Source organism: Varanus komodoensis, unplaced genomic scaffold (assembly GCF_004798865.1).
Source record: "Varanus komodoensis strain SLA01 unplaced genomic scaffold, ASM479886v1 scaffold25, whole genome shotgun sequence".
Classification (NCBI taxonomy): Eukaryota; Metazoa; Chordata; class Lepidosauria; order Squamata; family Varanidae; genus Varanus; species Varanus komodoensis.
The window spans coordinates 8,671,644-8,692,786 of NW_025335661.1; the positions used below are offsets into that span (position 1 = coordinate 8,671,644).

Below are 21,143 nucleotides of genomic sequence, written 5' to 3' on the forward strand. Positions count from 1 at the left end.
TTTTTCCTGAACCTGTTTATACCTTCCTCTAATCTGTGAATGGTGACATTTGGATACATAAGAATTCAGATTTGGACAATGAGTTTTTATTAACAAACATGAGAGAGTGGTGGCGGCAGATAGCTAGGTATTACACTCTGAGGACTTTGGAGAAAAGGTGGAGTAAAAATTTGACCAATTAAATAAATTCTGAGTTGGAACAATGCAACAATTTAAGCTGTCTGCATTTTTATGAATCTAATGGATTCCGCAGCTAACTAGCTTTTTCTAAATTATGCATATTCCATAGACTTGCAAACCAATTTTTCTCTTTGGAAGAGGTTGAGATTTGCACAAAGTTGTATTTGCACAAATCCACATTAACGCAAGTGTGCATTCATGTAAATGGACATTTATGCAAGTGGAACAATTTTTTTTCCTTTTCTCCACAGCTCCTGAAAAGCTGTGCTGTGAGTTACAGAATTCTCCAAAATAGCAGGGCATTAACTGAATATCAGTCCCTTCCTTGAATGGATGATGATCCATTTGTGGGAAGGGCAAGTCTACCAGGAACAATTAATAGTATTTAGCAGAATTGAAAGAATAAAACTTTTTTATTTTTAGTACTTTCCATTTCAGATGTATGACTCCAAATAAATAGAAACGTAACAAGCTATTATCAAAATTTAAGCAAACATAAAGATGGCAACATAAAAGTTTTGCTTATCTCAAATTTCATGGAAAAAAATTACAGACGATAGCCAAACCAAAGTGAAATAAGTTTGGATATTTTAGCAGAACAAAGCTTATGGAGAATTTCCGTTAAAGAACAAAGAGTATCCCTTCATACAAAGCTTACTAGAACACTATAAAAGACTGTGCTTCTCTGATGTAATTCAACAGTGCCCCCTTGAGTATCTAGGTTTCAGCAACCTGCTAGGAAATATGAATAAATTTATCTGAAGTTTTCTGGTGCTCATTGGGAACTTAAACTCTTTATGTTTTGTGCAGCTGGAACTGCCCAAATCTTTTGAGATGCAAGTTGGAATCATCAAGAGGTTGGATTTAGCCACTAACTAATTTTTCTGGTTTGCTGGAGAGATCATATCACAAATGGATGCTGCTGTACCACTGGACAAAGCAACAGTCCATTTCCACTAAATAACTGAATTTCACTGTTCTCCAATTCCCAGAAATGTGATCTTACTCTTACTCTGAGTTTTCCTGGCAACATCTAATACCTCAGACCCTCTTATCTGCAACAGACTCTACACACGCTGAAACATAAGTTTCTATGCAAGTACGTAACATGCAACATGTTCCGTAGACTTCATTGATTTTATTTGAGTGTTCAAGTATGCAGAATGTGTGATTGTAGTCTTCTCTGATTCTTCCCAGGCTGACCTCAACCTATTTTGGTGTCCTGGAAAAGGTAACATTTTGGCTACCCCTCAGACAGACATTCTACCACCCGTTTTTCCTCTCTTGCCCACCCCCATCTCCTTCCTTCACCACTCTTCTCATTCATCACTTTGCCTTCTACTCCACCTCCACCCTTGCCGCTTCCCTTTACCCACATCCTTTCCCAGCGATGCTGCTTTCTTCTACTCTTTTTTCCCTTCTCCGTCTAACCTGGCTGCTTATCACCACTGCTATTGCTTCCCTGCTGCCTCTTCTTTTTCCTTTCTCTGTGCATCCTTCCCAAGCTCATCTCCTTGTCTGCTCCCTGCCCCCACCCCCCACCCCCAGCAAACTGCATACAATAAACCAACTGTAAGGATTCTTTCTAGTGGTGCATTCTGTGCAAGGTGATGCTGGAGTTTCCCCAAAATGCTTCACTGCATGACCCCGACATCAAGGCATTTTCAACCTCTTCTCTATCTGGACATTCAAATCTATGGCTTAAAAAACTGATCTCTTGCTAAAAGCAAAAAAACCCTCTCCCTGCATTGTTTCAAATCTACCTCTTGTTTTCTTGCAGTATTCCACAATGGTTAAGTTCTGTGCTTTTTTGAGCTTTGGCCATGAAAATCAGTGCTTTTCTTAATTCCCACCCTTCTTCCTACAACTATGCTGACAGGAAGGGTCCTTGGCAAAGGTGTTCAGAGACTTTCCAAGTGGCTGTGAACTAGAGTGTTCAGACAAGATGAGCCCATTGAAAGGGTGGGTTCATCAATACAGGAAATTGTTACTCCCTGCTTCCATTTCCATTACAGCACTGGAGCCTACTAAAGGTTTATTTTGGTACAGCAGTGAAGACTCACTGGAGACCCAGGTCAAGATTATCCCCAGTATTGTAATCCTGATCACCACAAATGGGTGTGAGAGGTGGACAGTGAAGAAAGCTGACAGGAAGAAAATTGATGCATTTAAAATATAGCGCTGGAGAACTTTGCAAATACCCTGGACTGACAAAAACTCAGACAAGTGTGTCCTACATCAAATCAAGCCAGAACTTGCCCTGGAGGCAAAAATGACAAAACAAACTGTCATAATTTGGGCACATCATGAGAAAGCGAGACTCACTGGAGAAAATGATAATACTAGGGAAAGTTGAAGGCAGAAGAGGAACTCTGACAATGAGTTGGATTGATTATATAAAGGAAGTCACAGCCCTGACTTAACAAGAACTCATCAAGGCTGTCAAGGACAAGGTATTGTGGAAAGCATTGATTTAAAAGAGCTCTATGTTGGAAATTATTTGATAGTACATAACAAAACCAAATGAGAATTACAAAAGCAAATGGGAAAATCAGGATGGTTAGAGTTCACTCTCAAGATCCTGCTAGCATTGCATAGTTTCATCTTTATTTTGTTTGTGAAAGAGAGATGCATACTTCCTTTTTAAAAGGCCTATATTGGTATTGCACCTACTGTCCAGTATTTGGGGCAGGCAACTTGCATATGTGTTTGGAAACTATACACTTTTTATAAGACATTCCAGCTATTTCTGCCAGAATCGGTGATACAGTACAGTCTGCATGTAGTTTCTTTGTTAAAGCACTACTGTCTCATCTAGAAAAGTATTAAGTGCTTGAGACAAAGGCAAGAGCATGGGCTCTGCCAGCGAATTCAGATGTGGGTCATAGAAGAATTATTGAAATTTCCTAAAGGGGCAGTTCACAGTAGTACTTTTGAATGATACCCCAAATGGTATATAACCTTGATTTGATCTGGGAAAAAAGGCATAGAAGGGTCAGTGTTATTCCTGCAGTGAGAGCTTCTATTGCTGCATTGGCTCTCACTCACATTAGATAATCTAATGAACTTTGCAACCCACAGGGGCATTCAGGTAAGTGCTGGTACAATTTATTTTAGATAATGCTAAGCTGTCATGCATGATTCTGGAAGATATCCACCATTTCCCACCAGATCTATCAGTATTTGGCTTTTTGCAAAGCTCTGAAAAAGACTGCTAGTACAGAGGCAGCAAATACAGTGGTACCTCGGCTCACGAATGCTTTGGTTCAAGAACAAATCGGGTCACAAACAAAAATTTCATTAAAATTTTGATGTGGGTCACAAATTCTGCATTGGGTGGTGACCAAGATCACAGCCATCTCCCCCCCGCCCCAACTGGGGAGATGGCCACGACTGCAGTTCTGTTCATGCAGGGAAGATGTGCGTGATCGGAGGCGACTCCTGCAGGAATGACGGGCACATTCTTGGCCATTCCCCCCCCCCTCCAACCAGCACGATCGCGGCCATCTCCCCACCCCCAAGTGGGAAGATGGCAGCAATTGTGCTGGGGCGGGAGGGAGATGGCCGAGATCACGCCCATCTCTCCTTCCCCCAGCACACCGTTTGTCCCCTCTCTTCATCCCCCAGTGCGCCAGCAATCACGCCCGTCTGTTCCCTCCACCCCTCAGCGCGCCAGGATGACGGGTGCCTGTAGGGGTGACAGGCCCATGCAAGGATGACAGGTGTGATCTTGGTCATGCTGGGGGGGGGCAGGGAGATGGCCACGCTTGTGCTCGGGGGGTGGGGAGAGGAGATGGCTGCGATCTTTGTTACTGTCACTTTGCTTCACATTTTTCTGATTTAAAAAATGGTTACAGAACGGATTAACTTGTTTACATTGAACCTTATGGGGAAATTTAACTTGTCTCACGACCAATTTGGGTCACGACCAGAGTCCTGGAATGGATTAAGTTCGAGAGCCAAGGTACCACTGTATAGATATGGCAAAGCTCTCTGAGGGGAGGAGGTTGATCATGATTACCATACAAGGAAGGCGGGCGATGCTTAATGCTCTAATTTGTTGCCATGACATTTTGGGATAAAGCATTTAAAAAGGTGTATTCCTGTTTCAGTGCCATATATTACCAAATCTTTCAGAAAATCTTAGCTCCCATGCTTGCTTCTTTAAAGCTAATATATTTCCAAATTTCTTTTCTCAACTTACAGTTATTTTGATAAAGTAGGTAAATATCCAGCTCAAGTATCTTAGATTATGCAATTCTATGCTATTAACTAATGAAGCTGAAAAAATACTGGCAGTGTTCTTAGCTTTTTAAAATGTTTTAAGCAACACGACACATTTTTAAAGTACTTTGCATTTCCCCAATCCCCTCTACCAAGATTATGCCCTCCATTAAACACCATGCACCATAGTGGAAGCCACTAGGGGTCAGTGGAATGCCACAGATAGTAATCCCAGCCTAGTGAACTATAGGTACATCTTCATTACTCTAGTGAATACAGTTAAAGTTGCCATTCTGGCAAGTAATGGAAATTTGTAATTGTTTTAAAAAATGCTGAATGGGTCACACAGCCTCACAGCACATTAATACTTGAATTATTTAATCAATAGGAGCGTCTAATGTTCTAACAAGCAGGATGAAATTAGTATACATGACTCATATAAAAATTGTGACAAACTGCAAGTAAGGAACTTTAGAGCAGTGTGATCTTTAGAAAGATAAGATGCTGAAACTATATTAAGGATTAGAATTGTGTCAAAACATGAAGAGTTCTCATAAGAATTTATCATAAATGAATTAGTATGTATCAGCTACTCAAAGGATAGAGTCTAATTAGTAAAAAAAAAAAAAGTTATTTATTTGAAACATACTGCATTAAATATCTAATAGCTGGTGGCCTGAAGGAAGACAAAAGGATTGTCACAGTTGCATTCAGTTTGTTTTTTTCACACAGCGACCGACTCAATTAGCCAGAAGGTGAGGCAATTCAGCAGAGCATCTCTTTCAAATGGATACTTCTATGTTTCTCTTCACCATAATCATACTGAAATTTTTGTATTCTCTACCAAGCTCTAAGGCTATTCTCTAAGGCCACGTATAAAGAATATGTGGAAGCCACGTATTCTTCCAATTATAAATTAACAACACTAATTTCAACCATCATCTTCAAAACTCTTTTCTGCAGACATTAATGGCAAATATTCCATAGATATGAACATTTGTAGTAAATGTCCACTATTTAGCATCACATTTGGCTCAAGATTCTTTGCTGCCTGAGATGGAAGAGAAACTGGAGCCCCTACCCAGTCAAAACACATGTGGAATTATTGTCTGAGTCAAGGACTTTTTTTCCAGAGCAGTTTTCAAGTGTACATTTTTGAATGCATTTTTGTTGCTACTTCAACTGTACTGTAAACTCAGAAATTTACATACTTTCAACTACAGATTGTGTTCAGGCCTACAGCCCTGGGAGGCGTGAATTGGACAGACTGTGGTCAAGAATGAGCTAAAATGAACTTCGCACCCATTCTCCATAGAAATAATCATTGCTATGTGAATTTGCAGACCTGAGGAAATCAGTAATTACAAACTAACATTTATTCACTGGGAGAAAGATTACCATGTTGGAGGCTATAATTTCCAGACTGACTGGCACCTTTCAATTATGCAGGCCTTTCCCAGATAGCTTTATTTATGATGATTAGAAAGAAAACCATTTTATGAAACAGACAGACAAGACCAAGTAACAAGCCACGGGGCACAAGCCACGGGGAATGGAGCTGGCTGGAGTGTGGACTTCCACCACAGCTCCCAGTGTCTGCTTCCCAAATCAGTTGCCTCATTCCACCTGATGGTCTGATCAGCAGGAAGACAACAAAGGGAAAGTGGGGGACAGATCACAATGCACCAACAAGAGCAAGAGTCATCTGGTCAAACCTTCCTCATCTTCTTCCATCCAATTTGTCTCCTAGAAAAATCTTACTGACTTCTACATTTTGAAAGAACAACAAAATTGTGCCCACGAGTTTAATATACAGTATTATTTCTTTAAGGAAAAATAGTTACTGTAAACTTGTCCTGTGATGGGAAGAAAAGGTAGGCTCAAGTGGAATGGAGTGGAGTATGGAGTATGGAGTAGAACATTGGAATAGATCGTGTTGTACATTTAAGTCTTTAAAGATCTGACAATAGTGAAGATGACCAGACTGCAGGAAATTCCACCAATTGGAGATTTACTCTTTTATCTTTTCTTTCAGATCTGAAAAATACCTCATGGCCACAGCATTCTCAGCATTGTATCTGTTCATTGTTTACAGATGTAATCAGCCAAAGCCTTAAGGCTAAAAAAAACCCCCACATCATGTGTCATCAGATTTTCTATGCTTGTACGTAATACACATATAAAAGGAAACAAATGCATACTGCTTGGTGCACATTGCAAGCAGTCCTGTTTTTAAACATTATCATTTTGCATTAAGATAATAACTTAAGAAAAATGTTATTGTTTTTGTCTTGTGTCATGGCCAATGTTTCCTGTTTGACATTCCGAAGCAATGCAACATTATTTCTGTAAGTGGTAAACAGCACCATTCCTGCAAGGGTGATTAATGGCTGCTTTGTATATCGGGCAACAAGTTTTTGTCACATGCAAATTTAAACACTAGCATGGCTGGCTGCATAGTTTTTCTTATCCATTTGTGCTTTACTGCAGCTACTGCTTCTTCCAGTATTTTTCAACCAAAAAAATAAAAAAAAAGTACAAAGCACATTCCAAAATGAACAGATGATACATAGATTGACTCAGGAAGCCAGTGAAACTTCCACATTCACTATCAGGAAAAAAAAGTCTATCTATTCTTCTGCTTGCATTTGATTTCCCCCTGCCTTCTCTAGATGCATCCGAATGAGAAGCACCATTGATGATGTACTACCTTAGGCATAATCCTATGCAAGCTTAGACAGAATTAAAGACTATGTTGTTTGTAGCATGCTGGGAGTTACAGGCCTTTTTTTCTGTCTAAACTTACATAGGTTTGTACCTTTATTCACATATTGAAGGAAACCTTGAGAAATTCTGATTAAATTTAATTAGGTGAAGGTAGCAAGAACTATAGAAGAAAAAGTTGTAAGCATGAAAGCTAGGAAAAATGTAATTCTTTTGTGCAAGTGAGATTTCAGACTTTTAAAAGAAAGGCAACATACATTGCAGCTCTTTTACATTAGCTTATACTTCATCATCTGGAATTGTTATTACCAGATATATTGATATACCAATTTTTTGCTTTTATGATCCCTTAATAACTTCAGAAACTTTCAGAAAAGCACCTCTTTCTCATGTCTGGCTTTATACTGTGTGGTCCACCACTGCACACTATATTTGACCTGAGCAATAACGTAAATATAAATGGTCAAATGAAACCCCAGAGTGGATGGAAGGAACTCAGGTACAAGATGTTCAAATGTCACAGCTTGGATTCAGAGAAGGATTAAGTAGCTATCTTGCTGGGAAATGGAGCCTGGAGGCTGCAACATACATGTCAGGGCTGGGCCATGGCAGCAATGTGGAACAAGCTAGGAGACCAGAACTAACGGTCTGTTTCGAAGAACTGTCAGACTGTGAGAGTGGGAAACAGAAGGGATGGGACTGGAGAATAAGATAGGGAAGCAGGACCAAAGAGTACTTGGGATCAAAGGGAATACCAAGAAAGACTATATAGATTTAAATAAATACTATATTTCTAGTCATAAAAATGAGAGGGTGACAAGTTAGCAAAGTTTCAGTGCTATTTATTTTTGAACGTGAATAGGAAGTAACGTTTGTGAAAACCTATTTAGATAAGGCTCAGTGTAAGACTCTGACTGGGATGCTTTCTTTATACATCCATCTAATGTTGCATTGGTAGAATGTGTTCTTGTTGGAAACCAGGTCTTGAAAACCACTTTTTTTCCATTATACTCACATCCTACACCACTATCACTGCTCCATTGAGTTGGGTGCTGTTGGGTGACTATCCTCCTGCTTCTCTTCCCATATACAGAAGAGAAATTTGGGAGCAGTAGTAAATTTTAGTTAAAAAAACATTTTAAACCATGTTATACTTATTTATCTGGGTCATTTTATGGTCATCTGCAAATCAAACTGGAAAGTAAATCCAAGAGCAGCTAAAAGGGAATAAGCAAATGAAGTGTCCCAACACCAAATCAGCCAAGAGAATGTAATATTGAATGTTGTATTGTGGATTATTCATCTGCCCAGGTTAGTAGCTTTCACTCTGCCCTGAATAGAGTTGTGTTCCTCCCAAAGGAAGAACTTAACATTGTTCCATTTCTGTCATTGGCATATAAGTGTCCTAGGTAAAGGATAGACTTCTATTTCCACTAGCTTAGTCTGGTGCATCACCAGCGCACTCTACCAAGACAGAGATGCTCTGGAACCAGTGATCCATGATGCAGTTTCACCTACTGCACTGGTCCCCAGTACATTTTGGGGCTCAAGTCACAATGCTGACAGATTCCTGAAGGACCCCTTAACAGAAGTCTTTCTTCAGATGGCAGCACCATCTGCAGGGCCACTGCAAGCTGACTACAGCAGAAAAGTTCTAATGGTGGTGAGACCCCAACTGTGGGGTGCCCTTTCTGGCAAGGCTCACATGGTGCCTCCCTTGATTCATTTCAGCACTAGACAAAGACTGGTACTACAGATTTTTAATCTTCTACACATTGCTTTTATGCTCCTTCAGTCTTCTTTTTAATTCTACTTACTCTTTTTATACTGTTCTTTATATCAGCAGCACATTGGCCTCAAGGGATCTAGGGTGCAGATCCAGGGTCCACAAGCACACACTTCAGTGATCCTGATGGAGAGTGTTCTTCCCTTGCTGCTGAGGGTCTCCAAGGAGAAGTAGAAGGGACTTGATGGTAGCCCCCATTGGGGCAGCAATAATGGCTGTGAGTAAATACAGGTTGTGCACTCCTCTTTTATATTGTGGTTTTCTAAGGGTGCAAGCATCATCTAGGAGGCCATAACATTATTTGGAATCTCAGCTCCAAGATCAGGTGATCTCAGAGCTGGGACCTGAATGACTGAGTCTCCACACCACCAATCTCAGAGCTGGCATGGAAAGAACTTGCTGACTGCTTCCCCAAGTTTCAGGTGGGCTGTGGACGAGGAGAAGGGGCGTGTGTCAGAGCCGGGGGGCAGCCAGGGAGACTGAGGTTAAGGGCCTGTGCTAATTCTTATTGGCATCCCAGCCTCCATCCCTCAGCTTCCCTAGGGCTTTCAATAGATGGGTTAAACTTGCACTGCAACTGTGGTTTGCTCTGTAAACCTCCAACTCTGGCAGCTTGTGTGACCCAAGGATGCAGGGCATAGGATTGCACTCTAAATTTGTATTTGTTTCACTCTTAAAGTCTGAGTATGTGTAATTATGAGTTGCAGCTTTGTATAAGCTGCCTGAAGAACCTGTTCAATAACTCAGTATAACTCAGTCAGACAGATGGATAGATGGGTAAATAGGCTACCACTCTAGTCCAAAAACAGCATTAGACTGGAAACCTAAGTGTATATCAAAGCAATTGCAGCTGTGGAAGAAGCAGGTAAGAGAATTTAATTGGGAAGTGAAGGATAAAATAAAAGATACTCTGGACTTCATGGAAAAGCTCTATAAAAATACAGGGTAAGGAAAGACCATTACCTTACAAAGACAGATATAAGATTCCCTAAGGACAGATCACACTGCACCTCAAAGACAATGTAATAAAAGTTGCCTGAAGAATGAATGAAGAAATCCATTGATAATAAGCTTTAGATCAAGTGAGAAGAGCCTGAAGAAGAGCTCTGATCGCACGTAGCAATTACAGTCAGTCAAGAGAGTAGAGTTAGACAAGTACAGAGTGGGTGAACATGAGCAGGGTACTAAAGAGGCCATGCAATTGGAAAGGAATTGAAGAAGTTTATGCAATGGAATCAGTGGTTTCTTGTTTATAAGATCGTATACTTCAAGCAAAATAATATAAAAATGGTGCAGCAAGAAAGTGAAAATGTCATAGCAGTTTCTTGCCTAGACGTTTTGAAAGAAAATGCTAAAATGGGACAATCAAGAAATTTTTATCTGGCAGATTAACAACAGTGTATAATATGCTAGCTTTTTGCATTTGATTTTTATTGTATTTTCCAAATTGGACACAACGGGCACTTTGTTTTGATTTCATTAAATTATCAATGAAATGTAGAACTCTGAAATAACAAATGCACCTAGATTTTAGAACTCTGTTTTGATGGAAGCCGCCTCTTTAATGATGGCGTATTTGTCTTTATTTTGGACCACAAGCTGTTTAAATGCTCTTTGAGGAGCCAACATTTCCTCCCTTCTTTCTAGCAGTCTCTCTGAACAAATAACATGGCCAGATTGCTATAAACACCCAAATCTACCTTTGCATACCTATTTCAGGCTCACTAAGTCTTCAATGAATGACCTAGAAGGTACATATTTAGGTAATCCCAGGCTATTTATTGGTCACTTTGAATTTCCTTTTCTGGGAGCTGCTCAGGACCCATAAAAGTACTCTGGGTCTTTGACATTTCCTTTGGTTTTGGATGGTTGACCAAGAAGGAAATCAAGTATATGCTTCACAACCCAGTTTTTGGCCTCATCATTACCACCACCTGAATGCTGGCTTGGTGTGATTTTCTTAGCCTTCTGATAACCTTTTACTTAGCTAATGTTTGTGTGCATTTTATTTTGAAAGGAACTGACTAGCTCTAAACCTCTCTATGCTTAGTTGTTTGATAAATATATTGCATTGGAAACTGGAGTTCATCAGCTCACTTCATACAAAGTGGACGTGGGCAAATGCATAGTTCCACTTTCTCCCACATAATACACACAACAAATCCCAGCAATGAGAGGATCCGTGATGTACCCGACTGCCTTATAGCTGGTGAAGATGAAGAGCTCAGTGGTGGTGGGGAGAGACAGAGAGAGAGGCCCAAAGTCTAATTCAGCACTACAAGCATGGTTGAATACAGTGGGATTTAAACCTGGATGTTTAAGAGCAAATAACCCAATTTTGCACATTCAACTGTTTTGTAAATCTCAAATACTTTTTCTCCTAAGTTTAGGAGAATTCTAAACTTTTTCTCCTAAATTCTTACCAAAAGTGAACTGAAAAAAACCTCTCACTCTTCACTTGTGGAAACACATTAAGGTGGTTGTTAAGGAGCTGAAATGAATCTCTAAAAAGAGCATATATACTTGAAATACAGTACTGAATTTAGGCAGAAACTAAGAAAGGTAAAGGTGCAGTCCTATAATCCTGGCCCTTGAGCCATGTAGGCCTCTGAGACTCTGAACTCAAAGTTTTACATGCATCCTATGTTTTGAAGAAGGCACGGGGGATCTCTCTGCCACTGCCAGGGTGCATGCTCAGTGTGAGTGCAAATTTTATACAGTTTTGCATTCTGTGTCTCTGGGCTTCAAATCTTTTAAATATTCAGCAGTACCACCTCTTGACTGTGCTTGATTGGTCATCCATCCATCTTCATCCATCTAGATAAAGAGACTGGGAAGAGGAGAGAGGCAAGCTGGGGTGCTAATACCAAACTGCATGAGCCTTCCTGTCCCTTTTCCCCTTCAAGGCCCAAATAGCTTTGGTCTAATCTCGCTTGGCTCTTCTTATGTTCTTATTTCTATTTTGTTTTACCTGCTCCTTATTCACTGGATTATTTCTATCCAATTAATTTGTATCTTTGCTCTATTGTTTATTCATGGCCCTTCTGTTGGATTTTTACCTAATTTCCTATTGGCCTTGATCGCTTTATTATTTATTACTGTTCCTAGATTGAACTAGATAAGATTCAGGACCTAGATTCCTAGATTTTGTATTGATAAGCAGTATAATCCATTTTGGTAAGAATCCTCAATTTTTGCTCTTTTCTACTAATTCAACTTCATCTACTGGGGGTTGATTTTGAACTCAGATTTACACAGGGCAAAGGATAATTCTCCATCCCTGCAAAGTTATTCCAAATGACATGTGGCATACAGCAGCTGCAGTTGGATGGGGTTCAGTAGGTCAAGATGGAAGCGGAAAAAAATCCCATCAATAGCCTCTTCTGTTGCACAAAAATAAGCCTATTTCTTCAAGAAGAAAAACATAGGAGACACAATGTTAATTCCATTTCCCAACAGATTAAAGCAGGATGTTTTTAACAGCCTTGGTGTATGGAACTATTCTGCAGAGGATTCTTATGTTCCAGGATTCTCAAACAAGATGTTACCAGAGGTCAATTTTCACTTTTTTAGCTTAGGGGAAAAACCCATACAAGATAAGTGATGAAGAACTTGACAAGTTTGAGTTGTGGAGGAAATGCAGTGTCAAAATGGTGTGTGAAGCTAGAAAAATGATGTTTTCAATATTTTTCTGCCAAAATTCACTTCTGTATCATTGTTTTGATCACATTTAAATAGGACAAGCAAAAAAGACAAGTCTGAAATATGCTTCATGTTTTCAAAGCTTTTGAACCAACCAACAAAACTTTTCAAGGTCTGTACTGATTATTTCCAGTCTATGCAGGAATCATAACAAAAGAACATGTTACTGAATGTCTAACAATTTTGAAAACAATAGTTCAAAGAGGCATCTTCATGATCTCTCAAGACTGCCCGTTAATGGCTTTCACTTATACGTTTCACATTATTTCTTGTTAACTACAATTAGTTTCTAAATTGCTGTCTCTTTGGCTGTGTTAAATTTCTCTCTGCTATCAGATTATATCCTTAAAACCCTTTTCTCCAGCTGGCCCAAACATTTGCTTATAAGTTAACATGATGGTCAGCATAGGAACCTAGAATCTAGTTTCTAGATCTGAATCTAGTTTCCAGCTTTGAGACCAGCATAGCTTCTGATCTGAAGAACTTTCAGATGAACTGCACCTGATCCCCTCTGCCCCACCTTTCCATGTAGATAACATGGGCAGAGGACTCTTTAAGCCCCCTTATATGTAGAATGGACAACAGGGGGAGCATTGGCAAAGCTTTCACCTCCACATTTACCTCAAGACACCAAGTATTGGTAAATGTTAGATAGACAGACTCCCAAAACCTTTGGTAAATGTATTTAATTGAATGTGTGTTATCAAAAAATGGGACTACATTATCACAAATCAGGACATAAGGGGACACAGGTTGGCATGAACCTATTCTCATTTCAACCCATGAACAGATTTCATCTGAATATGAAGGTTTGATATAGCCATCATCATTATCCTTTATGAGTGAATTGAAAAGCATTTCAGCTAGAAGCTATCTTGTGGCAATTTCATACAATGGATCCAGATTTAGTCATGCTTAGAGTAGACACACTGGAATCAATCAGACTTAAGTTAATCATGACTAAGTGCCATTAATTCAAAGTGACTACTCTGAGAACAGATGAATGAGTTGTTTCACTTTCTTTAATAATCACTTTTTTCAAGTACAATTTCATTCCATCCTTATTAATTTCATACAAATGTTCATGCTTAGCTTCCATAGCATACTTTCTTTTGCAGTTTATCTTAATATATAATGCTATTTTTTCCTAATACATGCATTTTGATTGGACATTTGCATTGTACATTTCAGAAAGTGCAAAAACCTATGGATAATTGCATTCAGCTTTGTGTATTAGTTCAGGAACTGTGAATTAGATTGGTTAATATTAAAATATGAACGAAACTCTAAGCCTGACTAAATCTGGGCTCTTCTAATTAATCTATTCTAAGCATGATTAAGTCTGGACACAACAGATTAATTCCACATTGCATGGAGCTGTATTTTCTTTTCTTTGTCCTGAAACTATTGCTAATCAATTTTATTGGATGACCCTAATTTAAACTATTATAGTATTATCAGAGAAGGGAGAAACTTTTCTTTCTCTGCTGTCTCCCCATGTATAATTTTATAAGCTTTTATCATCAAGTAGCCATTATTTTTCTAACTTCACAAGGCCCTGTTTAGCCTTTCTTCATTAGGAAGATAGTTCAGTATGATTTTCCTCATGTGATTGACTTGGAACAGGAAAGACCTTTGGTAGATTAGAGGCCCAATTCACTTGCACCACTACAAGCTACCTCTAATTCCAAAAGTGAAAAGAAGTGGAATTAGCAGTGCAAGAATGAGAAGGGAACACCTTGAAGATACATGGATTTATAACCATTTCCACTCAAAGCTTTTCAAAAAAATTCTTTACCAGGATGCTGTAAAGTGGAATCATTTTAGAGCAAACCACATAGAAAGCATGGTCCCATTAAATATTAATTTGGCTGGATATATTATAGTTGAATGCTGCCTTAACATTCCCATCTTCCACTAAATCCTCATATCTTTTGCTGATGTTATGAAACATGGATCTCTGAATTGATGAAAATTGACAAGAACCACCAAGAAGGTTCCTGTGAATGAAATACAGGGGCAGGCTTATTGTTCAATAGTAGAAAATAGTTAATTAAAAATAATTCCTGATTTCACAAGGAATTTTATTCATTATTTCAAAAGAAGGCATTTTAATTGTTGCTGTTGGAAGAAACGTATCAGCATACTGCAATCATCTGAAAAAATAGGTCCCTTGGCCTTTTTTCCACTGAACAAAATGTTATCTAAGGCAAAGAAATGAGCTCTATTTCCTCAATGTTTTCAGTGTGTCTTGCTGGCATTGCTATTTATTTTGCAAGATCATTGTAACAGTCAGCTATTTGTTTCATGAGATTTTGAAGCATGTTCCACATTAATAGAGGAAGTGAATTATGTTTTGAATCTTCTTTGATCTGTATAAACTGCTATTTTGTTAACTTTAATTTCTCTAATATATGGTCCTGGTGTATTACAGATTCATTATATTTATTTTTAAATCCACATATTTGTTTACTTTGTATGCCAAGCAGTACAAAATAAATGGGGGTTTGCAATGGGAAATCTCCAAGCATGCATTTAGCTGGTTCGGCATTCATACATATTATTGGGGGGTTACTGATTAGATGCATTGCTAATTGAGCTGGATCACAAATAATGACTTAAGCCAGACGTTTGTGTGGAAGCTTACTTCACCTGCCACAATTTGGAGGAAATCTGAATTTTAAAAAAGATAACATCTTGATTTTCATAAGTACATGGGCACATGTGAATTTTCAGTATATGTTAAAGTTGTTAGATAGTGAAACACAATATTAACTTAGGCAAAGAACTGAAATTCAGTGACAAAGAAACATCCCAACTCATATCCAACCTCTTTCTTAGATGATAAAATAGAAAGCATGTTTAATATTCTCCAGTATTTTCGGTATTCTTCCACTATATTTACCTTTTACTTTACCAGTCAAGATATTGCAGGGCTCAAAAATTGCACAATTCTATGAAGACTAACTTCTTATATTTGCAACCTGCCTTTTTTCCTCTAAGAAATCCAAGGCAGCCTGCATAAACCTCAGCCTCTCCATTTTATCTCACAACATCTTTCTGAGGTAGGTTAGGCTGAAAGTCAGAGTCTGCACTATAGTTACTCAGTGAGCTTCATGACTAAGTAGAGGCTAGAATCCAGATCTCCTTAATCTCAGTTGAACACACTAACCACTATCCCACTCTATTTCTGCATTAAGAGTAAGCCAAAGGGAAGAAGTAACCAAAGCAAGGCAATCTCAATCAAGCAAGTAGTGTCACAGTGGGATATTAGTTTAAGCAAATAAAAGCCACATGAGCTATTTGTATCTCTAGTTAGAAATGTGGATCAAAGGATACCTGTCATGTAGGATTCATATCCTTTGGGAGGAAAGCAACCACCTCAAGATAGGCAGAACACCATTCACCAGGACAAATGAACCACGCACAAGCAGTGTTACTTTCTTTTTCACACAACAAGCCACAATGTCTGCGTATTTTCCAACAATCATGCTGATGCCACCTTGACTAGTTGATTCAGGATTGTATGGGTGCTATTGCTGTTATTGTTGTTGCGTATATATCCCACCTAGATTTTTTTTCCTGCTTGTGAAGACCCCAGGAGATTACATAGTTCTCCTCCACTCCTTTTTCATCCTCAGAACAATAACCTTCTGAGATAAGCTAGGCTAAGAGTCTATGACTGTCCCAAGGTCAACCAATGAGCATCATGGCCTAGTGGGGACTAGAAGCCAGAACGCCCAGCTCCTCAAGGCAACACTCTAACCGTCAAATCGTGCTACCTCTGAGTGGCCTGTCTCATCAGCTTGTCTCAACATGTTATTTGGCCAACAAACAAAGGAAGTCAGATTCTCTGTGATTCCTCAGTTGGATAGCAGTAAGATAGCAGGGATCTTGTGTCAGCTTCTTTGAGATGTTAGGATAAATGCGTGTTGAGAAATTAGGGATCATGGTGATCTTACCTCTTTTCAGAGGTTGGGAGCTTATTAGAATGGTCTGCCTCCATATTCTAGGAGATTCCTGAGAGCTCTGGGGGATTTTAGGGCTGAAGTTTTTTGTGTCGAAGCTCTGTTTGCTTTGTGACATGCAAAGATGACTCAGGATGTTTTTGTGACTGTACCCGAGAACCCTCTTCTCTTGAACAGAGTCTGTTCAGCTTCCCAGTTGGCATCTGTGCTGTACACCAAACCCTGCATCTTTCTGTCTCCCAGCTCACAATTTCATCAAATTCAGCAAAGGTGCTAAATCAAGTTCTGGACAGAGTAATTGACTGCATAAGGGGAAATTTATTGATTAGATTTGTACACTGTCCAATAGACAAATGCCCTTGGGGAGGTCTGCAGTCATACAAAAACCAAACAAAAGCAAGCAGTAAAGTTGAACTAAAGTTCAATATGGAAACGATCGCAATGCTGCTTGTGGGTGGTTCATCTGCCCTTTTGTGAGTCATGTTCAACCTATCCTGAGGTGGTTGCTTTCCTTCCAAAGGGCATGAATCCTACATGACAGGTGTCCATTGATCCATGTTGTGTAACTAGAGATACAAATAGCTCATGTGGCTTGGGAAATGTGGTTTCTTTCTGCTTCAGTGAATATGCCACTGTGACCCTGCCTGCTGGATTGAGATTGCCTTGCTTCAATCAACCTTGCTGGAGTTACTTGTTCGAAATACCTCACTGGCTTATATGGGCTGCTACCTCTGAGGGCAGTCTAGAAATTTCAGTGAGTGACTGTTAGTCCCTGGCATGGCTACGAGGCTGTTAGCAGGGACTATATGATATGAAAGCATTCTGGCAGCGCTTCTTCATCAGTGGCTTCTAGTCCATTTCAAGGCTCAGTTCAAAGTGCTGAGCGGGACTTTTAAGACACATCAAAACTTGAAACCAGACTATGTTAAGGATAGTCTCTTTCCATATCCACCTGTTCAGAGCATGCAATCTTTTCTCAGAAGTCATTCTCCAAGTGCCCCTGTCCCAGCTGAGGTGTGGTTGATGACTGCTGGTGAAAGGGGATTTTCAGTATCAGTGCCAGGTATGGAGTACTTTCCCAGAGAAGCTTGCAAGGTACCCACTCTGTTCTCATTTCAATGCCAGGACTGTATTTTCTTCAGATCTTTACAATCTATTTTAGCTTGTTCAAAGCATTTTAGTTTACTAATCATTATCAGCCTGTTAAGTTTAATGTGGCATCCAATTTTCACTACTATTCTTAGTTGAATTTTTAACTTGTTTTATTTTATGTTGTAGCATTTTTTCCTGTTGGATGATAAGGGCCTTGTATTTAAGTACTTGTTTGTTACCAACATATAAACTGCACTTGGGTGGTCAGAATCAGGAACATTTCTAGGATGACTATCTACTTAGATTTGTTCTCATCATTAGGAAACAATGAGTTTAATTTAAACACCATTAAAAGATTCTTCCCAAATAGCTTGTGTATGGAATTCAGAGCTATCCAGCAGTTGAGCCAAGAACTGTATATTCTAGTACTATATAATAGAATACAGACAGGAGAGAAGTTGAATGATAAGCACAGGACAAGGCTTTGGAGATAGCTGTCATCAGTAAGAGGTAAAACCAGGGGCAAACTACCGGATAGCCATCTGAGGGGGGTGATTTAACCTGTCCTCTGGCCCCTTCCAACTCTACTATTCTGTGATTCTATGGTTTTAAAATACATTGGACCACAAACGTATTCAGTATGAATATGTAGATGGAATATATGGTTCCAGGCTTCTGTTTTCCAGTCATGTGTTCTTCTCAGCTGTAGCAAGAAAAGCTGAGGATATAAATTCTCTGCATTGTATTGGCAGAAAAGATTTTTGATTTAACATGGAGAGTCCAAAGTAAATAACTATTCTAAATTTAAGCTAGCTAGTTCCCTATTGTGTATTCTCCTGCTCTTTTGTAATATAAATGCAAAACAGCTGAAAGACAGATTTAGAAATGTTTTAAGATCTCATAATGGAGTTTATTATACATTTAATTACATGTGTATTGTACGGATAAACTTTCATTCTCAGGCCATACCTTTTAGCAAGTCAGACAAATAGGTGGTTCTTCAGAGAAAGATCACAGCAAATAATTAAATCTAATAAAACAAAGCTAAGAATCAAAGGGAAGAAATTGTATATAAATTTGGGTTATGTGTAGGCATTATTTCAAAGTTAGTAACTATGTTAAACTGTAGGGCAGTTTAATAGGGCAGTAAGAATGGCTGACATCAGATTTCTAAACACCTTATCGCAAATGAAGTTCTGCTGGTGCCAATGGATCTCACTGAAAATTATCCATAGTTAGAATTGCAGTTCATGAGCTGGATCCAAACTACAGTAGTTGAACTTAGGTGCCATTGAAACAAATTGTGCAAGTTAATCTTGACTTAAAAAGTACCACTGATTTCAATGGAAAATAAAATTAACTCGGCTAGCATGGATTTAATCCCATATGCCCTACTTAACTGACCTAGTTCATATGATCACCACAGCCCACCATGGCCTATTTAATCATCAAACAATCCCTTACTTCCTGGTTTGGATAACTAAGCATGGCAGCTCCTCACTGGGAATTCAATATTGAACATTTATTTATTTATTATTTATTTATTAAAACATTTCTATGCCGCTCCTTGCCAAAAATGCACCAGCACATGCAACAGCCCAGTCACAGTGGCCTGTAGTAATTACATGAACTTGCCCCATCCTTTGTCCTTTTGGCCTATCAAATGCAGTTTACTGGAAACAAAATTCCAGTAATGAGATGCTCAGAAACTTGCAGTTCTGTAATTATTTCAGTGATAAAGGCCAAGGGTAGATATTACACAGTAACAAATTTTACAAGGTACTCTAACATGGAGAGTAGGAGAAGCACATAAACTGGTCTGAGTTCCTTGCAAGAGGAAAAATGATGACATTTTAAAATAATATAAAATAATAAAAAATGTTAACAGTCACTCAACAGATGTGTATACATGTGTGTGTTTTCCTCCCCTGGCTATTTTTATGCTTAACCTTGATCAGCTGTTTTTTATCCATGGGGAAAAATTTTCCTCACAACTGAAATAACAGCAGAGGAGGATGGGTAGAATCCAAAAGCTTGCAAACAAATTTCCACTCATGCAATAGGCCTCTTCACTCCTTGCCTCTCCAGCACCCCTGCTCCTGAGGGTCTCCCAGTCTTCCATTGACAGAAGCTGCTCCATTAGCAGCTACCATCTGGTATTTAGGTCAAGAAAATAACTGGGCAAGAAGAATAAGCATCCCCCTCCACCTGTAGTTCCTTTGCTCAGCTTTATAGCCTTTCATACCTTCTTTTCATTTAAAAATGTTGGGAGGCAACAACACAGGCCTGCTATGTGATGTTTGGAAATATATGTTCTGCAATACAGAACCTAGTCTGACTAAATGGAACCATTAAATGATATTTTGCAAGAAACATAGGGTGTTTTTGCTGATCCTTGCCTTTCTCCATATTTCTCATATGACATTTAGGGCACACACCTTTGCATTCTGGCTGACAGGCATAGGGAGTTGGAAGACTTGTTTCTGTCTGAACATGCCTAGAATTGTGCCCTTACTTAAAGATCATGGGTGCACTCAGAACCTGTCTGTCACATTCACAGCCACACATGCACAAGCTGTGCTGTAGAGGTAGAGCATACCATGAATCTTCATCAACTGTATTATTAAGCAAGATATGTAGAGTAAACATGGATTTGCCCCCCTCCCCACAGTGACATGCAACCTGGGGCTTTTGTTATCATAGCAATGAAATCATGGACAGAGGGAACACACTGGACATAATCTACCTTGAGTTTAGTAAAGCTTTCGACATAGTGCCCCTCAACATCCTGATAATCAAATAAGCAAAAAGTGGACTAGATAGAAAAAGTATTAGATGGATCCCAAATTGGCTGCTAAATTGGACACAGAGTGCTCATCAATGGCACCTTCTCAAACTGGAGAGAGGTACCTAGTGGGGTGCCACAGGCTTCAGTCCTAGGTCCAGTGCGCTTCATAATCTTTTTTTAATTATTTAGACAAGGAAGTACAAGGAAACAATCATATTTGCAGATGATACAAAACCAGGTGGAACAGCAATCACTCTAGAAGACAGAATGAAGATCCTGAATGATCTTGATAAATTTGAAAGCTGGACTTGAAAGCAACAGAATGAGATTCAATAGGGGCAAGGATTGAATGAATTGAATTTTCTCTTTCCACCTAGGAAAAAGAAGCCAAATCTATTGATACAAGATGGTGAATATATGCCTCAACAGAAAAAGAAAAAGATCTTGGAATTATTGTGGGCAACAGGCTAAAAATGAGCCAACAATGTGATGCAGCCGCCAAAAGGGCAAATGGTATTTGGGATGCATTACTAATTACTTCCAATCATAAGAAGACGTAGTTCCCCTATACTCCTCACTAGTCAGAACTCATCTGGAATACTGTGTTGAGTTCTGGACACCAAGAGTCAAGAAAAATGCAGAAAAATTAGAAAGGGTCTAAAGGAGGACAACAAAAATG

At 39.1% G+C, this 21,143-nt stretch overlaps 1 long non-coding RNA gene across 1 annotated transcript; it reads left to right on the plus strand.

Moving 5' to 3' along the window:
* Positions 1-3,976: 3,976 nt before the first annotated feature.
* Positions 3,977-20,917, plus strand: LOC123024709. Its single transcript, XR_006414972.1, has 3 exons — positions 3,977-3,988; positions 5,073-5,075; positions 20,842-20,917. It is a non-coding gene; the product is annotated as an uncharacterized LOC123024709 (long non-coding RNA).
* Positions 20,918-21,143: the final 226 nt, after the last annotated feature.